Source organism: Lampetra fluviatilis, chromosome 33 (assembly GCF_964198595.1).
Source record: "Lampetra fluviatilis chromosome 33, kcLamFluv1.1, whole genome shotgun sequence".
Lineage (NCBI taxonomy): Eukaryota > Metazoa > Chordata > Hyperoartia > Petromyzontiformes > Petromyzontidae > Lampetra > Lampetra fluviatilis.
The window spans coordinates 10,942,940-10,963,924 of NC_136307.1; the positions used below are offsets into that span (position 1 = coordinate 10,942,940).

The 20,985-nt window shown below is 53.2% G+C and overlaps 1 long non-coding RNA gene across 1 annotated transcript; it reads right to left on the reverse strand.

Moving 5' to 3' along the window:
* Positions 1 to 10,397: 10,397 nt before the first annotated feature.
* LOC144944144 (uncharacterized) lies at positions 10,398 to 20,648 on the reverse strand. Its single transcript, XR_013639565.1, has 3 exons — positions 20,548 to 20,648; positions 14,740 to 14,795; positions 10,398 to 10,409 (listed from the first exon to the last, which is right to left on the reverse strand). It is a non-coding gene; the product is annotated as an uncharacterized LOC144944144 (long non-coding RNA).
* Positions 20,649 to 20,985: the final 337 nt, after the last annotated feature.

Here is a 20,985-nt window from a genome sequence, read left to right on the forward strand (position 1 = left end):
GCTGAAATGTACCCAAAATTGAGCGCAGAACAGGGTTTTTATTTGTTTTACGTGATGGGTGGCGGGGCGGGGCAGGGGTGGGGTGGGGAGGGGTTTGTTGTTGTTGACTGCGCTGAGACCGTCAAACTCTCAGCCCAATCAGAGACGCGGTTGAACGACGGGCGGCTGAAACTTGGGTCCCAGCCCAGGGCCTCGGCGGCGCCTGCCTTCTGACGTCTCGGAGCTGTTGGGCTCCTTGTGGCTGCCGCGGCCACCACCACCCCCACTCCCTCCCCCTGCTCCTCGCAGGGGGCGGGGGGGCTGGGGGGGCACCATGAGACGTAAACACTGTCACGTGGTTATTCATCGGAACGTCGCCCGCCTGTGCTGCTCGGCTGAAAAACAACGCGCACAAAAACAAAAAACCGGAGAAGCGTGGACATTGTCGGGAGGTTAAGGGGGCGTCATCACGTTGGGCTAAATGTGCCGTGAATGTGTGCTGTGTGTGTGTTGTGTGTGGTGTTGTGTAGAGGAGATGAAATGAAGCTTGTGGGGGCGCTTTAGCAGATTCGAGTAAACGGGCCGGGGGGGGGGGGTCAAGCGATGTGGAGATGAAGGAGCGTAGTGGTTGCGGCGCGCGCTGTCGGTGGCAACAACAAAACACAAAAACAACTAAAATTCAGCCGGGCGCGGGAGCACAGCGCAGTACGGCTGCGATCGCCCTGCGCGTCCTCCCGCGCTGGTTCGGCAGGTTTTGCTGTGGTTGTTGTTGTTGCTGTGGTTGTTGTTGTTGCTGTGGCTGTTGTTGTTGCTGTGGCTGTTGTTGTTGCTGTGGCTGTTGTTGTTGCTGTGGCTGTTGTTGCTGTGGTCGTTGTTGTTGCTGTGGTTGTTGTTGTTGCTGTGGCTGTTGTTGTTGCTGTGGTTGTTGTTGTTGTTGTTGTTCGTGTTGCGTCGCAGCAACGGGTTTCCAACGCGAGGGACAAATGAGAAAGCTGACCGGTAGCTGGGAACAACTCTCAGAGTCAAATGAAACGAGCGCACGACGCCGTCGCCGCCGCCACATGACGCAAGGCCGTAGGTGTAAGTCGGCTTCGAGTGGTTCGTTGCATCGATGGAACCGTGACAGATATAACGATGGTGGTTTGGGGCGGGCGGGAGCGTGGGGGTGGTGGTGGTGGGCTTTATCCACCAGTGGATTGACCGTTGCCGATGAGGACGATGCGACATCTCCTTCTTCGAACGCAATCGTGCGCATTATATATTTTTTGTACCGATGATGTTGATGATGATGGTGGTGGTGATGCTGATGCCATCGCTCGTTCATTTTTCTATCCAGATTTTAAATCGTGCTCCAGAGTAGGGGGGGGGGTCTCTTGTGGGTCTGAGGGATGTGAGGCCGCGATTCTCTTGCGCGAGGCGGCGGTGGTTGTTGTTGTTATTTTAGATGGCTGCCGCTGCTGCCGCTGCTGCTGCCGCCGCCGCTGCCGCTGCTGCTGCTGCCGGGCGCATGTTTTGGCACCAAATGCGTCAATCAGTTCCACCGCGGCTCCTGGGGAGGCCGGCACACACCGCGCCACCAACTCATCTCCCGGCAACCAAGTGCCATTGTGCACGGATGGTTCATTTCAAGCTTAATGGCAACGGTCTATTGCCGCCGTTCAATCTGCCCCTTCTAGATTCCGCCCAAATATGGAATCTTTGTGCGTGCGCGCGTGTGCGCGTGTCTGTCTGTGACAGCGGGCGCGTGTGTGTGCGCGTGTCTGTCTGTGAATTGTGCGCGCGTGTGATGAGTGGCGCTGCAGTGGGGTTAGCGCGCCGCGCCGCGAAATTCGGCGACCCGAGTTCGATTCCCGCTCGGCGGAGAATGTGGGTGGTGAATATCTGCATCGGTTCTGGGCCACCGCGACGTCGAATCAGCCTTACATGAGCACCCGCTGCGGCGTGTACACGTCAGCACTGGCGAGACAAAGGTGGCCGGGCGTGGCGTTGCCCACCCACCCCCTCGTGTGCCGTGCCGACCTTGATAGGCGCCAACAGCACTTGCCCCAACAACAGCCTGTTATGAAGACCATACAGTATTGAGGATCTATGGCTTTGTCTTTGTGAGTGGGAATTCACGCGTGCGTCAATGTGTGTGAGAACGCATGTGCATGCGTGTATATGTATGTGTGTGTGTGGGGAGTGGTGGTGTCGCGGTTGGCGCGCTGCGCTCCGAACCTGGTTCCTGCTCACGGCCGACACCAGTGACGATTATCTGAACCAGTTCTAGGCCTCCCCTAAGTCGACTCAGCCTCAAATGAGTACCTGGTGTTGTGAGTAAAAACATCCCCATTAGGGAGACAAAGGCGGCCGGGCGTGGTGCTGGCCACCCACCCCCTCGTGTGTCGTACTGGCCTTCATAGGTGCTCGCTAACAGCACTTGCCCCAACAGTCTGTTAAGGCTATTCGGGAGATCTTTTTTTATGCATGCTTGTGTGAGTGTGTGGTTGATGGTGTGTGTGAGTGTGTGGTTGATCGTGTGTGAGTGTGTGGTTGAACGTGTGTGTGAGTGTGTGGTTGAGCGTGTGTGTGAGTGTGTGGTTGAACGTGTGTGTGAATGTGTGGTTGATGGTGTGTGTGAGTGTGTGGTTGAACGTGTGTGTGAGTGTGTGGTTGAACGTGTGTGTGAGTGTGTGGTTGATGGTGTGTGTGAGTGTGTGGTTGAACGTGGGTGTGAGTGTGTGGTTGATGGTGTGTGTGAGTGTGTGGTTGAACGTGTGTGTGAGTGTGTGGTTGATGGTGTGTGTGAGTGTGTGGTTGAACGTGTGTGTGGTTGTGTGGTTGATGGTGTGTGTGAGTGTGTGGTTGAACGTGGGTGTGAGTGTGTGGTTGATGGTGTGTGTGAGTGTGTGGTTGAACGTGGGTGTGAGTGTGTGGTTGATGGTGTGTGTGAGTGTGTGGTTGATGGTGTGTGTGAGTGTGTGGTTGAACGTGTGTGTGAGTGTGGTTGAGCGTGTGTGTGAGTGTGTGGTTGATGGTGTGTGTGAGTGTGTGGTTGATGGTGTGTGTGTGTGTGTGGTTGAACGTTATGTGTGAGTGTGTGGTTGAACGCGTGTGTGAGTGTGTGGTTGAACGTGTGTGTGTGTGTGTGTGTGGTTGAGCGTGTGTGTGAGTGTGTGGTTGATGGTGTGTGTGAGTGTGTGGTTGATGGTGTGTGTGAGTGTGTGGTTGATGGTGTGTGTGAGTGTGTGGTTGAACGTGTGTGTGAGTGTGTGGTTGAACGTGTGTGTGAGTGTGTGGTTGATGGTGTGTGTGTGTGTGTGGTTGAACGTTATGTGTGAGTGTGTGGTTGAACGCGTGTGTGAGTGTGTGGTTGAACGTGTGTGTGAGTGTGTGGTTGAACGCGTGTGTGAGTGTGTGGTTGAACGTGTGTGTGAGTGTGTGGTTGATAGTGTGTATGAGTGTGTAGTTGAGCGTGGGTGTGAGTGTGTGGTTGATGGTGTGTGTGTGTGTGGTTGAACGCGTGTGTGTGTGTGGTTGAACGTGGGTGTGAGTGTGTGGTGGATCGTGTGTGTGTGTGTGTGGTTGAACGTGGATGTGTGTGGTTGATAGTGTGTGTGAGTGTGTGGTTGAGCGTGTGTGTGAGTGTGTGGTTGATGGTATGTGTGAGTGTGTGGTTGAGCGTGTGTGTGAGTGTGTGGTTGATGGTGTGTGTGAGTGTGTGGTTGAACGTGTGTGTGAGTGTGTGGTTGATGGTGTGTGTGAGTGTGTGGTTGAACGTGTGTGTGAATGTGTGGTTGATGGTGTGTGTGAGTGTGTGGTTGAACGTGTGTGTGAGTGTGTGGTTGAACGTGTGTGTGAGTGTGTGGTTGATGGTGTGTGTGAGTGTGTGGTTGAACGTGGGTGTGAGTGTGTGGTTGATGGTGTGTGTGAGTGTGTGGTTGAACGTGGGTGTGAGTGTGTGGTTGATGGTGTGTGTGAATGTGTGGTTGATGGTGTGTGTGAGTGTGTGGTTGAACGTGTGTGTGAGTGTGTGGTTGAATGTGTGTGTGTGTGTGTGGTTGAACGTGTGTGTGAGTGTGTGGTTGATGGTGTGTGTGAGTGTGTGGTTGAACGTGGGTGTGAGTGTGTGGTTGAACGTGGGTGTGAGTGTGTGGTTGATGGTGTGTGTGAATGTGTGGTTGATGGTGTGTGTGAGTGTGTGGTTGAACGTGTGTGTGAGTGTGTGGTTGAACGTGTGTGTGAGTGTGTGGTTGAACGTGTGTGTGAGTGTGTGGTTGATGGTGTGTGTGAGTGTGTGGTTGAACGTGGGTGTGAGTGTGTGGTTGATGGTGTGTGTGAATGTGTGGTTGATGGTGTGTGTGAGTGTGTGGTTGAACGTGTGTGTGAGTGTGTGGTTGAACGTGTGTGTGAGTGTGTGGTTGAACGTGTGTGTGAGTGTGTGGTTGAACGTGTGTGTGTGGTTGATTGTGTGTGTGAGTGTGTGGTTGAACGTGTGTGTGTGTGTGGTTGATTGTGTGTGTGAGTGTGTGGTTGAACGTGTGTGTGTGTGTGGTTGATAGTGTGTGTGAGTGTGTGGTTGGGCGTGTGTGTGAGTGTGTGGTTGATGGTGTGTGTGAGTGTGTGGTTGAGCGTGTGTGTGAGTGTGTGGTTGATTGTGTGTGTGAGTGTGTGGTTGAACGTGTGTGTGAGTGTGTGGTTGAACGTGTGTGTGTGTGGTTGATCGTGTGTGTGAGTGTGTGGTTGAACGTGTCTGTGTGTGTGGTTGATAGTGTGTGTGAGTGTGTGGTTGAACGTGTGTGTGAGTGTGTGGTTGATGGTGTGTGTGAGTGTGTGGTTGAACGTGGGTGTGAGTGTGTGGTTGAACGTGGGTGTGAGTGTGTGGTTGATGGTGTGTGTGAATGTGTGGTTGATGGTGTGTGTGAGTGTGTGGTTGAACGTGTGTGTGAGTGTGTGGTTGAACGTGTGTGTGAGTGTGTGGTTGAACGTGTGTGTGAGTGTGTGGTTGATGGTGTGTGTGAGTGTGTGGTTGAACGTGGGTGTGAGTGTGTGGTTGATGGTGTGTGTGAATGTGTGGTTGATGGTGTGTGTGAGTGTGTGGTTGAACGTGTGTGTGAGTGTGTGGTTGAACGTGTGTGTGAGTGTGTGGTTGAACGTGTGTGTGAGTGTGTGGTTGAACGTGTGTGTGTGTGTGTGGTTGATTGTGTGTGTGAGTGTGTGGTTGAACGTGTGTGTGTGTGTGGTTGATTGTGTGTGTGAGTGTGTGGTTGAACGTGTGTGTGTGTGTGGTTGATAGTGTGTGTGAGTGTGTGGTTGGGCGTGTGTGTGAGTGTGTGGTTGATGGTGTGTGTGAGTGTGTGGTTGAGCGTGTGTGTGAGTGTGTGGTTGATTGTGTGTGTGAGTGTGTGGTTGAACGTGTGTGTGAGTGTGTGGTTGAACGTGTGTGTGTGTGTGTGTGGTTGATCGTGTGTGTGAGTGTGTGGTTGAACGTGTCTGTGTGTGTGGTTGATAGTGTGTGTGAGTGTGTGGTTGAGCGTGTGTGTGAGTGTGTGCTTGAACGCCTGTGTATGCTTTCTTCTTGTTATGGCTGATGTAGAAGTAGGGCAACAGCTATAATTTTACGTTGTGGTGGCTGAGCCAGGTAATTGCGTCAGGAGGAACAGAGTGGTGCATCATCGCTGTGATTATGCCTCTCTCCTTCGTATTTGTGACTCGGGCCATGAGTCGTACGCATGTTGAATTTCTTTCCACAGTCCGGTTCTGGGTGCTGACCGCAGTTTCCGCACACTTCTGGATCATTTTACATTTTCCGTGTGTACACCATCATCACGTGTCCGCATCATCTGCTACTGCTGCTGCCACGGTTTGTGTGCGGACGCGGTTCAGGTCCCGTGGGCCAGAAGCTTCACGGGAAGATCGAAGCCGTGGGGATCTCCTCTGTATCGTTGGGTCCTTCAACGAGGAGGAGGGCGAGGAGGTGGTGGTGTTCGTTTGTGAACTCCATTCCGCTTTTCTCCAATCGTCATCACCGGGGTTGGAGCCGCACCGTTGAAGGTTGAAGCGAGTGGGGTTCGAAAGCGGCGCGCTGCATCGTGACAACAAGCGGTTGGTGGCAGTGGTGGTGGTGAGGGTGGCTAGGTATGGTGCGAAAGAAGTTCAACATACACATACCGAATTCCCTCGTTATTCGCGAGGGATGTGTTCCGGAGATGTTCGTGAATAGCAAATTTCGCGGACAATTATATTGGCCGACGGAAACCTTAAATACATACACAATGAAGCCATTAAATAGATAACAATTACAATAACACAAGGAATAACTGATAATAGGGTTTCCCCCTTTTTTATGGCAACAAAACAGGTGTTAAGATGTTAAAACACCAAACTGAAACCTTTTACAAGGAATCATGTCTGCATTAACCACAATACTTGTGGTCAGAATGCAAACAAAAACATACCCTGATAATAAATACATTGTCCTGAGACACCTTTCTTTTGAGCTCAAAAGAAATCTGTCTCTGGTGTGGACCAATCTCATCACTTTCTCTCTCTCTACAGTCATGTAGAGTTCCAGATGCGATTCGCGGTTAGCAAAGTTCGTGAACAGCGAGGGAATGGCGTGTTTTGAGAACCTGGTGGATGGGGAGACGTAGGGTTTCTCTGCCTCTATGAGTCGCTGTGAGTCTCTGTGGTGTGTCTATGAATCTCTCCGTACGTTCCCCACGATTCGCTGGACTTCCCGGATGGCTGTGGCGGTGCGGTGATTGTCCAGGGGGAGAACGATGTCCGATGACACGGGGAGCCAGCGGTAAGATGACACGGAAAGCCAGGGCGTTGGGGTCGACTCGAGGGTTCCGTTGACGCACCACCGCATCGCAGCGATCAGCTGAACACTAGCAAACGGTGTGGCTACTTCTGGTTCATTCCGGTGCTACGCAGTCCTCGCCTACGGAGTGCACAAGAGGAGAGGGGGTGGCATCGTCGACTGATTCCGACGCTCCCCGACTTACGCTTGGTTGGTTTCCGGCACCAAGTTGACTCCGTCATCACCTGAGCGGCTACCGTCTTCAGGGGGTCGTGCAAGGTCGGCGCGCGGTCCAGCCTCACACCTGGGGAGGTCACCGTGGGGGTCACGCCGAGGCGATGTTTTTGCCGAAGGTCACCCTCCTCGGGGCGCGTTCGGCATTCCTGTTGCCGAGACGACCGCAGCGACTGTTGTTGTTTTTTTTGTGGAGGGGCTTTGGTTTGTGCCTCCGCGTCCGCAGATGTCCTCTCCGTGGTGTTCAGGTGCCCGTTCAGGGTGGGCTCGATGTCATCGAAGGTGGCCGATTGCGTTGCCAGGGCAAGGGGTCATCCGCGTATGTAAATGTGCGCGCGACCTCCGTTGGCGGCGTCGCTGCGCCCTGCGGCAGCGCCGTTCACTCGTGTGTGTGGCTGAATGTGTGTAAGTGTGTGTGTGCGTGGCTGAATGTGTGTGCGTGTGTGAGTGGTTGAGTGTGTGTGTGTGCGTGGCTGAATGTGTGTGAGTGTGTGTGTGTGGTTGAGTGTGTGAGTGTGTGTGTGGCTGAATGTGTGTGTGTGTGTGTGCGTGGCTGAATGTATGTGTGTGTGTGTGCGTGGCTGAATGTGTGTAAGTGTGTGTGTGTGGTTGAGTGTGTGTATGTGTGCGTGGCTGAATGTGTGTGCGTGTGTGAGTGGTTGAGTGTGTGTGAGTGGTTCAGTGTGTGTGTGCGTGCGTGGCTGAATGTGTGTGAGTGTGTGTGTGGTTGAGTGTGTGTGTGTGTGCGTGGCTGAATGTGTGTGTGTGTGTGTGGTTGCGTGTGAGAGTGTGCGTGCGTGGCTGAATGTGTGTAAGTGTGTGTGTGTGGTTGCGTGTGTGTGTGCGTGCGTGGCTGAATGTGTGTGAGTGTGTGTGTGCGTGGCTGAATGTATGTAAGTGTGTGTGTGGTTGAGTGTGTGTGTGCGTGCGTGGCTGAATGTGTGTAAGTGTGTGTGTGTGGTTGAGTGTGTGTGTGTGCGTGGCTGAATGTGTGTGCGTGTGTGAGCGGTTGAGTGTGTGTGAGTGGTTGAGTGCGTGTGTGCGTGCGTGGCTGAATGTGTGTGAGTGTGTGTGGTTGAGTGTGTGTGTGTGTGCGTGGCTGAATGTGTGTGAGTGTGTGTGTGGTTGAGTGTGTGTGTGCGTGGCTGAATGTGTATGCGTGTGTGTGAGTGGTTGAGTGTGAGTGTGTGTGTGCGTGTCTAAATGTGCGTGAGTGTGTGTGTGGTTGAGTGTGTGTGTCTGTGCGTGGCTGAATGTGTGTGAGTGTGTGTGGTTGAGTGTGTGTGTGTGCGTGGCTGAATGTGTGTGCGTGTGTGTGTGCGTGGCTGAATGTGTGTAAGTGTGTGTGTGTGGTTGAGTGTGTGTGTGCGTGGCTGAATGTGTGTGAGTGTGTGTGTGGTTGAGTGTGTGTGTGTGGTTGAGTAAGTGTGGTTGAGTGTGTGTGTGGTTGAGTAAGTGTGGTTGAGTGTGGGTGTGGTTGAGTGTGTGTGCGTGGCTGAGTGTGTGTGCGTGGTTGAGTGTGTGTGTGTGTGTGGTTCGTATGCATGTATGTTGAACTTCTTTCGCACCGTACGTAGCCAAACGTGCTAATCAGAGGTGCGGGGGGGAAGGACAGCAAACTAAACACGAAGAAATTCGTTTTCAATCTCGATGATTTAGTGGCTTCCTAATATCGGCAGGAAGAGCGTTCCAGACGGCCGCAGAAGCCCATCTGAAAGTGCGCGATGCGGTGACCGCCTTTGTTCGACGGTCAGCCAAATCGCCGCCGCCACGATGATGGAAGTTCACGTGATCATTTATTCTCCTTGAAGTGATCGGCAAGGTACTGTGGTTCATTGTAGCAAGCACTTTGTGTGTAATTAGTGAGACCTTATAATGTATTCAGCATCCGGAAGCCAATGCAGCTCGGCGAACACTGGACGGACACGGTCAATGTGTGTGCGTGTGTGCGTCTGCGTGGTTCAATGCGTTTGTTTGTGAGTGAGAATGCGCGCGTGTGTGTCTGAGTGACTCAGTGGGTTTGCTGCTACGAACCCGGCGACCCGAGTTCTAATTCCCACTCACGGCCAACATCGGTGACCAATATCTGAACCGATCTTGGGCCTCCCCTAGGTCGACTCAGCCTCAGTTGAGTTCCTGGTACGGTGTGTATAAATCGCTACTTGGAAGACAAAGGCGGCCGGGCATGGTGCTGGCCACACATGTGCTGCTCGCTAACGGCACTTGCGTCAACAGTCTGTTTTAGACTACACGGGGCAACTTTGTCCTTGAGTGAGAATTCGTGTGTGTGTGTGTGTGGTTGACTGTGTGTGAGTGAGTGTCAATGCGTGTGTGTGTGGTTGACTGTGTGTGAGTGAGTGTCAATGTGTGTGTATGTATGTGTTTGACTGTGTGTGTCAATGCGTGCGTGTGTGGTTGACTGTGTGTGTATGTGTGTGGTTGACTGTGTGTGTGTGTGGTTGACTGTGTGTGTGGTTGACTCAGTCAGTCGACCCGTGGCACCTGGGTCTGCCCCGTGACCTCCTGCCAGCGGGCGTTCGGCACTTCACGTAGCCTCAAGGTGCACATGGCCTGGCACAAGCGTCGTGGTGACGTCACCGCCACTTAGTGGCGAATGGCGGTTGTTGTTGTTGTGTGTTTGTGTGGTTGACTGTGTGTGTGTGGTTGACTGTGTGTGAATGAGCGACAATGCGTGTGTGCGCGTGCGTGCACGCGTGTGTGTGTGACAATACGTGTCAATGTAGTTGTGGTTGAATGCGTCCGTGTGTGAGTGACAATGTGCGTGTGTGTGCGTGCGTGCGCATGCGCGCGTCCGGGAAAATTACAGCAATGCGAGTGAGTGCACGAGAGCGAGTGTGAGATGGGGTCTATTTCTGCAGACACACACACACGCGCGCGCGCGGTTTTATACACACACGCATACACATTTATATATTTTTTGGTCCAGAACGCCTGCCTTGACGGAACGGGATAATGATGCCTATTTTGTTTTCGCCAATTGACCTTCGCAGAATTTCTCCGCGGGGAAGGAAGGAGGGTGGGAGGTAGGAAGCGAAATGATGAACGAAGCAAAGTGCCGACTACACCGAGCATCTTCTTGTTTCCTCTGATCGTAAAAAAAGGAGGGAGGGAGGGAGATCCACGACTCTTCCACGGAGAGAAGAAGTCGAAAATTCATCGCGGAACGCGTGCGAGGAAAGACTCCGCCGTTAGAAATCCAATTTGCAGTCCCGGCGTTCCTCTTGAGGCGCCGCGGATCCATGGTTCGTCTGATGACGGTTGCCGTGGCAACCCAACACCCACCCTAACCCCTCGCTCGCCCCGCTTGAAAGCGAATCGTTCTGAATCGTTTCCGCTGATGGGGGAGTGGGGGGGGCGGGCCCCGCTCGGCCCCCCTCTCCGCCGCTTGATCCTGGAAGCAGGGGGGGGAGAAGGATGCGGTGCTCGTTAATTAATTAATTGCCAATCCCTCACTCCCTGATCGCCGCTGTCGTTTCTGCGGGATCGTGCGCGCTCTGGTCCCCGTCTCTCGGCCGTTGAGATCTCCCCCCCCCCCCCCCCCCCCACAAGTTGTTTGGCTGTCTTGATGGCCTGGTCGGCTCATCCCCCCCCCCACCCCCATTAGACTTGGGACACGATAACCCAGTAAGCGTGCCAGCGTTGGCCCAACGGTACCAACCACATGCCACCGTTGGAACCGACGTTGGCATGCGGTTTGTGACCGTCGGGCCAACTTTGGGCCAAGGTTGGTTTGTAGGTTTAGGGGCCATTGGGATCATCGTCGGGATTTGCCGGCGCGAGCCGAACGTTGGCCCAACGGTGCCACGTTGACTGGGAAGGGCCCGAGGGTCGCGGGGTCGGTGGCGCGCGTGCCGCACGGCGGGCCGCGTGCGTGGGAGGTCACGCGGCCCGCCGGAGAGGCAGGGCTGGAAACTGTCGCTCGGCTCGGCGACACGGGAAGCTTGGCCCAAGCCTGGGGCCGTGGCGAGGGCCCTTGCATCAGCAGCAGCATCATCGTCATCATCAGCAGCAGCAGCATCATCAACATCAGCAGTAGCAGCTTCAGCAGCATGTTCATCAAAAGCAGCATCGTCAGCAGCATCATCAACAGCAGCATAATCCTCACCATCATCATTAACAGCAGCATCATCAGCAGCAGCAGCATAATCCTCACCATCAGCATCATCAGCAGCAGTATCATTAGAAGCAGCAGCAGCATAATCCTCACCACCATCAGCATCATCATTAGCAGCATCATCATTATCAGCAGCAGCATCAGCAGTAGCAGCATCAGCATCATCATTAGCAGCATCATCATTATCAGCAGCAGCATCAACAGCATCAGCAGCATTAGCAGCAGAAGTGTCTGCCAATGATGCTGCTGCTGCGCAGAGCGAGAATGCTCTCTCGTCGAGCGTGCTCCTCTCCCATTGGGCTTCTCACCGGAGTGATTATATGAATTCCAGCCCATTCCGCACGTCTTCTGAAATTGCCACTACTTCAGCATCGTTAGCACCGAGAGAATGGGTAAAGGTGCAGCCCCTGCAGTTGCCGCTCGCACCACTGCTGGTGGAAGGGGCCTCCAATTCGAGGGTTATTTGGCCGACGCACGCCCACCGGCCGTCTTGGAAGAGGTGGAGGTACCCACACTTTACCCCACCACACGCGACGCGCCCACCGTAGACTTCTACCCATCGACACTGCCAGCTGGACGGAGGCACGGCGGGGGTAGCGAAGGGATTTGAGAAACTCGCCGGGAGATCGAATCCACCCGGCGACCTCTGCGTTTGCAAGTCCAGCGCACCAAATCATCGTGCCACCACCACCACAGCGCCAAACCATCGTGCCACCACCACCACAATACCAAACCATCGTGCCACCACCACCACAACACCAAACCATCGTGCCACCACCACCACAGCGCCAAACCATCGTGCCACCACCACCACAACGCCAAACCATCGTGTCACCACCACCATCACCACAGCGCCAAACCATCGTGTCACCACCACCACCACAGCGCCAAACCATCGTGCCACCACCACCACTGCACCAATCCCTCATGCCACCACCACCTTGCCAAACCATCGTGCCACCACCACCACAGCGCCAAACCATCGTGTCACCACCACCATCACCACAGCGCCAAACCATCGTGTCACCACCACCACCACAGCGCCAAACCATCGTGCCACCACCACCACTGCACCAATCCCTCATGCCACCACCACCTTGCCAAACCATCGTGCCACCACCACCACAGCGCCAAACCATCACACCACCACAGCGCCAAACCATCGTGCCACCACCATCACCACAGCGCCAAACTATCGTGCTACCACCACCGCCGTGGCGGCATCGTTTTGGCACAGCGAACATTTCTGTCGCACGAAAACAACAAAAATCCCTGACCAAGCTCTGCGGTGCTGTAAATATGAAGGAGTTATCGGGGCAACACTCGATCCCATACAGAAGGGACATATTATATTAAACCGCAATTTACTGTAGCTATGTTCGCGATAATTACCGCGCTCAACGGCAACAACAATATTCACGAACAACATTCATGTACACTGCTATTTTATCCCTTCCAGTGACAAGTCTCCAAGCGAGACTCGGCGCTCTGGCTGCCTTGGCGACCGTGGCGATGCCATTCCACGCGGGCCCCCCCCCCCTGCCCTCGATTTTTTAAATCGTTCGCTCCTCCGCGCTTAACTTCAAGACGCCGATAAATTATGCATTTGTCCGTCCACGGCGGCACACATTCAAGGTGAGTGGTAATCAATTCCTTTTTAAACCCTGCTAATGTACGGAACCTGTGTCGTGCATCTCCACCATTAATAATTCACCGTGAAAAATGACATGTTCATCTGGGGGCGCGGATTCTCCACCGTGGCGGCCGCGGCGTTGCTGATCCTTGCCAGCCGAGAGGCCCGGCCAGCTGATGTCATCTTCGCGAAATCCCCCACTTCGTGTGTGTGTGCCTGGTTTTTTTAAATACCCAGATTGTTTATTTCCCAATGAATTCATGGCAGCAGACGCTGCACGGATCTAAGATATACAGGCCCCATCTCGCAGTCCACGACAGCCTCACTATCGAGGTCTCGCGAACAACAACATACTTTATGTATTTGTCATCTCATCCGTTCAACTACCACACTGTGCAGTTCAACTACCACACTGTGCAGGTCACAACAACACTCCTCACTCACTCACTCACCCACTGACTCACTCACCCACTGACTCATTCACTGCACCGCAGCTCACAATACTTTGCATTTCTGCTTTTTCACTCGCACTGGAATCCCCTCCCCTTCATCATCATCGTCGTCGAAAGTTCCTTTCTCCCAAGCCCTGAGAACAGTAAACTTGCTCGATTCTAGACTCTGAGCTTAACTCTGCTCTGTTAACAGCCTTGATATATAGCTCTCTGTTGCTGGCCCTGTGCTCAGCGGCTGTATTTAAAAAACACACAAAAGGTGGGATGGATTTATATTTGTTTGTCGTCTGCCATTGCACTGCGAGAGCCAGGATCTCACAACACCGGAACAAAGTATCGCGTGGCGTGATCCCCGCAGTTCAGAATCAGAATATTTATTTATACTGCAGGAGGAATCCGATGAGCTGTAAAGCTCTTCTTTTTACAGATGCCCAGTGGAGGGGCAAGGGGAAAGAGCGTCACAACAACAATACAAAAACACGACAGGAGTGCGAAGTAATGTTAAAGGTAAACAAATCACTTTACAAAAAGCTACGAATAAAATAACGTGTTATGTTACCAGGTAAAGGTTACTGTGGTATCAACGTATTTTTTTAGAAGCGACCTGGTTACCACAAATGATAGTTCAACACAGTGGCTTATCACGTGGGAATTTATAGCAGCAAAATAATGGAAATAATCTCAACGCATGGCTCCAGTTACTTTGATCCCCTGAAACGGGACCCCTTCATTCCATGGATCTGGACCCCCCCCACCCCACCTTGCTCCAGCAGCCAGGACCCCTGCAGGAGACGGAGGTCCCCCTCATTCCACGACCCAAGAAGGGGAGCTAGCGGTGGGATGGGAGTGATGGGGGGGGGGGAGAAGGGGGCCTTCTCACTCCGTGCTAGAGGTGAGCGCGCATTGCTCGCAGATTGGCCTTGGCATGTTTATCTCCGTCACGGAGATAAAGGGAGCCCTCCGGGAATGTAGGCGCTGGTATAAGTGATTTAACAAAGTGAATTTCTGTTATCTCTGCGCCTGTAAAACATATGACACAACAAACATGGGACTTTTTTTGGGGCTTTTTTAGAACGGTGCCCACGTGCCGACACGGAGCTTCACGGCCGATTTATCTAAATGGGTTTCGGATGATCCGGCGTGAAAAGTTTCCTCTTGTTGTTCTGGGTTTTTTTCGTATCAAAAACAGAAATCGAATTTATCGCGCGGGGGAAAGTTTCCCTCCGTGCCCTCGGCCCCGTCTCTCGCGATTGCCACCTCGGCGGCGGAGATCACGTCGCGGGCATTCGCGTGCGCTCTTGAGCGCGTGCGCACGCGACGACACCCGTCCCGTGCCACCCACCGGCACCCGGTTGGTTCCCGGTTGCGCCGGGAGGGCAACCGCGTTGCGCCTTTTTGCTTGTGCGCGGTTCGCTCGGCGGGGCGGCTCCACGCGGGGCCCGGTCGCTGTGCAGGGGGCGGCACGGGAGAGAGGGTTGCCCCCTTCGCTCAGAGCTGCCAATGGGGAAGATCACCAACTCACTTTTAATCGAAGCCTCCTCGACTGCTGGGCCGAGAGCTTCGGGATGCCTCCAACTCCTGTGACAGACAGCGCCTCGATTATTCGGGCTTCTTAACAACGTCAGCCACCCCGACACCACGTCTACCGAAGGCAGGACCCCCCCCCCCCCGCAAGCCATGCCCAGCGTAACGCGGCTCAACGACAAAGCCGACGGCATCACCAAGCCCCGCCCAATACCTCCCGTCCAGCGGCGCACGAAGCGTAGAACCGAGGCGGGACTTGCTTCCCCCAACTATTTTCGCCGTTATCCGATTTATCGAGTTTCCAGAGGGGGTGGGGGGATTGCCAGATCCGTCGGTAACTTCAACAACCCAATTAGCCCGGCTCTCTGAGATCGTTTCGCGTGCCCCAAGTGCGTCTCTCCGCCCGCCTGTCCGCGGGGTTTTATTTCTGTCAATTCTATATTTTTTCATTGTGTTGTATGAGGTAAGGTCCCCCACTCTGAGCTCTGCAGCTCGTTTTCAGAAGCGATCTGGCCACAAATGATATCTCAACAAAGTGGCTTATCATCACGTGGAAATTTATAGCAGGCAAATACTCTAAAGGGACGTTTCTAAATGTGGTGGGGGAAAATCCGGAGGACCAGGAGAAAAATCCACGCGACCACGGGGAGAGAGACAAATTTACAGCATGCGTCAGGGTCGGGATCGAACCCACGACCGCACGCATACCAGGCGAGGTAGTTCACATCTCCTAGCCACCGTGGTGCCATTTAAAGCGGCCGAGCTGTGAGGATGAGCCACGAGGTCGGTGCCTGCCGACACCGCGAGGGGGGGGGGGCCCGTGGCCCCCACCCACCCAGCCCCTCCCACCCGCGGCGGTCAATTGCCGACGGCGCCGCAGGACGGCGACGCGAGCCCAGCGGTTTGTGGTTCGAGTCCGCCGGGCCGCCCCGGTTAACACTGCAGTGGCGGCGTCAATCGTAACGATACGAAGGCTCCGCTGAAAGTCGCTCGAAAAACGAGGAGGAAGGGGGAGCGTGTGCCGGCGTCGTGGTCCGAATTTACCAAAATGAATGACACGGCAAGCGACCGCTCAGTTGGGATCTCGCGCGGTGAAAGCGCCCTCCGCTGTGAAGCCGCCGCAGGCTGAGTCGGCGAAAGCCGGCGGCCGCCTTCCGCCGCGATGATCGCCTAACCGCCGCTATGGGAACGACGGCGCCAATTAGCAAGTGCGCAAATTGTTACTGCGACTGGAATAGCATTGGGTGGGAAAGGCAGAGCCAATAATAATAATAAAAGAATCGAGCGGGCGTGGAGATGATTGCCAGCGGTGGATCCTTAGCAGGCGCGCGTGGCCTCTGCCCTTCGCCGGGAACAACGCACGGTCGAAACGGAGAGAGAGAGAGAGCGAGCGGCAACGCGAGCCTCGGAAAAAAAAGAAGGGCGCTAACGAGATAACGCGAGCCGAAGCCGTGGTGGCTTTTCCCTCCCAGGATGATTTGATGGGGCGATGGGGGAAGTGGCGCCAGCGGGAAGGCCGATTGAAGTCCGCGGCAGCGCTGGGGGATCGGTGACGAACGGCGATACGGCCGCGAGAGCCACGCATGGTGCGTGCGTGCGGAGCGGCGGTGCATCGGTTAGCGCACTCTGGTGTGACTCCCTGCCACGGTTAAGATCGGTTAGCCGCGGGTCGAACAACTCCCACGACCGACACGGCGTGAGAAGGCCTTTATCGAGCGGTTAGTTAAGTTTAAGATTTTCTAAGTTCTCTACGTTTAAGTGTATCCACTTTAACCAGTTGAGAGCTCCAGAGACCAAGTCAGGAGCAGTATTTTACTGCGGGTCAAAATGTGATGCACAAGCATTTGGCAAATTTGCGCCTAATGTAAACATTCATGATTCATCATTAATTATTGAGTCGGGCCACGGAATGGCCAGGAGTCAATTACCTTTCCTTCTTGTTGTTGTTGTTGTTGCTGCTGTGGTGGAACCATCCACCACCCAACCACCAGATCTAAATTGAATTGTCACGGGTGCCAGCGTTTAACGGCGCGCCAAGCGTCATTGTTTCCGCTCGCTCGCCGGTGAAGTTAGGGAGAATCAATTGCCACGGCCGACTTTAGCAGTCGGATACACATTCGTGCTTAATTGCTGAGCGTTGATGAGTATCGGTGAGTCGTTTGTCGCCGTTCTACGCGCGGCGTGCGTTCAGAGGGAAGCTTTATCGTTATTATCTCGTCACTGAAATGAAATTCGAGTTCACGCTGAAGGCCGACGGGCGATCGTTTGCAGTAGGAGGCGGTGGCTGAGCACGTGGCCTGGAATCCAGAACCCAGGGGGAGCCATAGCCCTGGCTCGCCGGGAGTAGGTGCTCCGGTAACACATTCCTGCGGAAGGAGCTGGTAGGAACGTTGGGTTGCTCGGTCAATGGCCAGGGTCAACGGCGGCGTGGTGTATTCCGCAAATATGGCCGACTGTGAGGGCGGGCACAAGCCGGCGTGAGTAGGTTAAACGTTTAAGAGCACCACGGGGTGACCAGCCCCTCCCCACCCAGTCCCACCCCTACCACCCCCCACCCAGCCCCACCCTCGCCACCCAGGCCCCCTCCACCCCCCCCACCCAACTTCTCCCCACCTTCCCCTCTCCACCCAGCCCCACCCTTCGCATTTTTGGATGCACGACGGACGGACCGACACAATAATTCATTGTGGGCTGGTGTAACCAGGACGTTCCTACCAGTAAAATGCGGACACATATCATCTCTCCTTTCTGTAAGGGGCCGTCCATAAATGACGTCATGCACCTGGGGGGGGGGTGTCAGACATTGAGAAATGTGACGTCACATCAAAATGCGCAACTTTAAATAAATATAGAATTGTTATGACAACACTAATTTTTATTAATTTTCATTATAAACTATTTTATTATTTAAATTTACTAAGGTCACCTTTTATTTATTCCATGAAGGAGCATTTTGCTTCTTCACGGGAGAATGGAGAAACATACATTTTTAAACCTTTTTTAATGATTGTTATTAAACATTTTGATTCTAATGATTCTACCAGAGCTTTTCATTCTGTTGAATGAATATGTGATTGTTATAATTGTACTCTCCATTTTGCTTCGTTCTACTACAACGTTTCAAGTATTTTTTTACAGTTATAATTACTTTTAATATTTTATAATTATAAGATAACTTCAATATAATATTCTGAACATCTGCAGTTTTAGTTAGACGTTGAATATTTTAAGTGAATCTTATGCTAAATTTAAGCTTTCCAACGCCTTTTGAATACGTGTTTTCTCCTACAACATCAGAGTGCAGCGCCACATTAAATACGCACTACAATGACAATAGTTTAAAGCGATTTGAAACATGTTTTATTTTAAAAATGGAAATATGGTTTTGGGGGGGGGAGGCAGAGCTTTGTGACGTAATATTTGAGGGGGGGTCTGACTTTTTGTGACGCCGTGTGACGAGGGGGGGGGGTCAAAAATCGTCCAAAATCGCGTGACGTCATTTATGGACGGCCCCTAAGGGATGGCGCGTTTTCCCCTCGCAAGCGTGGGGGTTTTCAACGGATGCTCCGGTTTCCTACCCGCATGTCAACACTCGTTAAGTGCTCGATAACACCAACAAATGTAGAGGACTGCAGAGCTCGGAGTGGGGAGGAATTCGATGCCAGCTCCTAAGCGCGTGGCAGCTGCTGCCTTCCCGCTCGTCTGTGGTTCTTCCTCATAGCGCCTCTGAGTTGTCCTCTCTCTGTGACTTGCCCTCTCTCTCTCTCTGAGTCGTCTTCTCTCTGTAAGTCGTCCTCTCTCTCTCTTTGAGTCGTCCTCTTTGAGTCATATTCTCTCTCTCTGTAAGTCATCCTCTCTCTCGCTCTCCGAGAATGACTCAGAAAGAGAGGACGACTCGAGAGAGAGAGGACGACTCACAGAGAGAGAGAGGACGACTCAGAGAGAGAGAGAGGGCGACTCTAGAGAGAAAGAGGACGACTCAGAGAGAGAGGACGACTCACAGAGAGAGAGGACGTCTCAGAGAGAGAGGACGACTCAGAGAGAGAGGACGACTCAGAGAGAGAGGACGTCTCAGAGAGAGAAAGAGAAAGGAAGACTCAGAGAGAGAGGACAACTCAGAGAGAGAGGACGACTCAAAGAGAGAGGACGACTCAGAGAGAGAAAGAGAAAGGAAGACTCAGAGAGAGAGGACAACTCAGAGAGAGAGGACGACTCAGAGAGAGAAAGAGAAAGGAAGACTCAGAGAGAGAGGACAACTCAGAGAGAGAGGACGACTCAAAGAGAGAGGACGACTCAGAGAGAGAAAGAGAAAGGAAGACTCAGAGAGAGAGGACAACTCAGAGAGAGAGGACGACTCAGAGAGAGAAAGAGAAAGGAAGACTCAGAGAGAGAGGACAACTCAGAGAGAGAGGACGACTCAAAGAGAGAGGACGACTCAGAGAGAGAAAGAGAAAGGAAGACTCAGAGAGAGAGGACAACTCAGAGAGAGAGGACGACTCAGAGAGAGAAAGAGAAAGGAAGACTCAGAGAGAGAGGACAACTCAGAGAGAGGACGACTCAGAGAGAGAAAGAGAAAGGAAGACTCAGAGAGAAAGAGAAAGGAAGACTCAGAGAGAGAGGACAACTCAGAGAGAGAGGACGACTCAGAGAGAGAAAGAGAAAGGAAGACTCAGAGAGAGAGGACAACTCAGAGAGAGAGGACGACTCAGAGAGAGAGGACGACTCAGAGAGAGAAAGAGAAAGGAAGACTCAGAGAGAGAGGACAACTCAGAGAGAGAGGACGACTCAGAGAGAGAAAGAGAAAGGAAGACTCAGAGAGAGAGGACAACTCAGAGAGAGAGGACGACTCAAAGAGAGAGGACGACTCAGAGAGAGAAAGAGAAAGGAAGACTCAGAGAGAGAGGACAACTCAGAGAGAGAGGACGACTCAGAAAGAGAAAGAGAAAGGAAGACTCAGAGAGAGAGGACAACTCAGAGAGAGAGGACGACTCAGAGAGAGAAAGAGAAAGGAAGACTCAGAGAGAGAGGACAACTCAGAGAGAGAGGACGACTCAGAGAGAGAGAGGACGACTCAGAGAGAGAGGACGACTCAGAGAGATAGGCCGACTCAGAGAGAGAAAGAGAAAGGAAGGCTCAGAGAGAGAGGACAACTCCGAGAAAATGTTAACACTTATATGGGCCCATCAGCTGCACGGCCTTTCCTTCTGGGAGGCCATCATCTCAGCTAGCATTGATTCAAGACGAGCAACACGGCTCTGGCCCGGTGTCAACTCACACGGTGTCTCACCAGCAGTCAAGACTTGATTGATTGAACCAATGCCAGTGAGCTATTATTATCATAGGCAAAAAGGGCCCTCCGCTCACGTTAACTGGGGATCCCAGTTCGACGAAAATCATAAAACGCAGCCGAAATAAGCGCAGGTTGGTATCGGCAGCCAACGGCAACGTAGCGGCATGCATCGCTGCGCTGCGCCGTGCTCACGCGTCAATGCTCGTCGACTTCACCCGGAGCTGCCCGGGGCTGAACTCAAGAAAATCATTCCCAGCCTGCCCCACCCTCCCCAACCACACCCCTGCTGCTGCCAGAGGTGGGGGGGCAGTGTCCGGGGTGGTTGTGAAGCCACTGGAAATACTTATTGAGACATTCACCTCGTGGTGAAGTATGGTCAAATAACCTCCCCGGGTGTGAGAGCGACGCACCTGAAATATACGCGGACCAAACAGCGCTCCGTGATACGCAGAAGGTTCATTGCCTGCAACGTCGTCCAGGATGTATTATTGTGGTTTGTGTTCAAGAGTGCGTTACCTCCGCGGAGCGCGCGTGGATCTTGTGAAGGAGTGTTGTTTGTTTGTTTGTACACAGAACAGGAAGAGCCGAGGGAGCAGGATCACCACAACGCAAGGTGTTCTCTCTCTCTCTTCTCACTCTCGTCTCTCCCTCGGCACGGCGCGCACAATTCTCTTTGAGCTGCGTCTTCGGCTCTCATCATTACTGCATCACAGGCGCATCCTTGCACGTAATAATTAACGTGTCCGCGGTACCAGGAGTTTTGTCAAAGGTTTTAAAATGAAATGTGTGCAGTTATTGTTGAGCACGTGGAAGATGGGGGAAAATCACACCGCAGATTTTGCCTCTGTGATGACACTACGGAAGCAATCGTCGCTTCAGTACTTGCGAAAACCTTGACAGGACCCTCCTGAGTGAGAAAAAAGCGTCATGAGACTCGGCGAAGCTTTCTTGGGA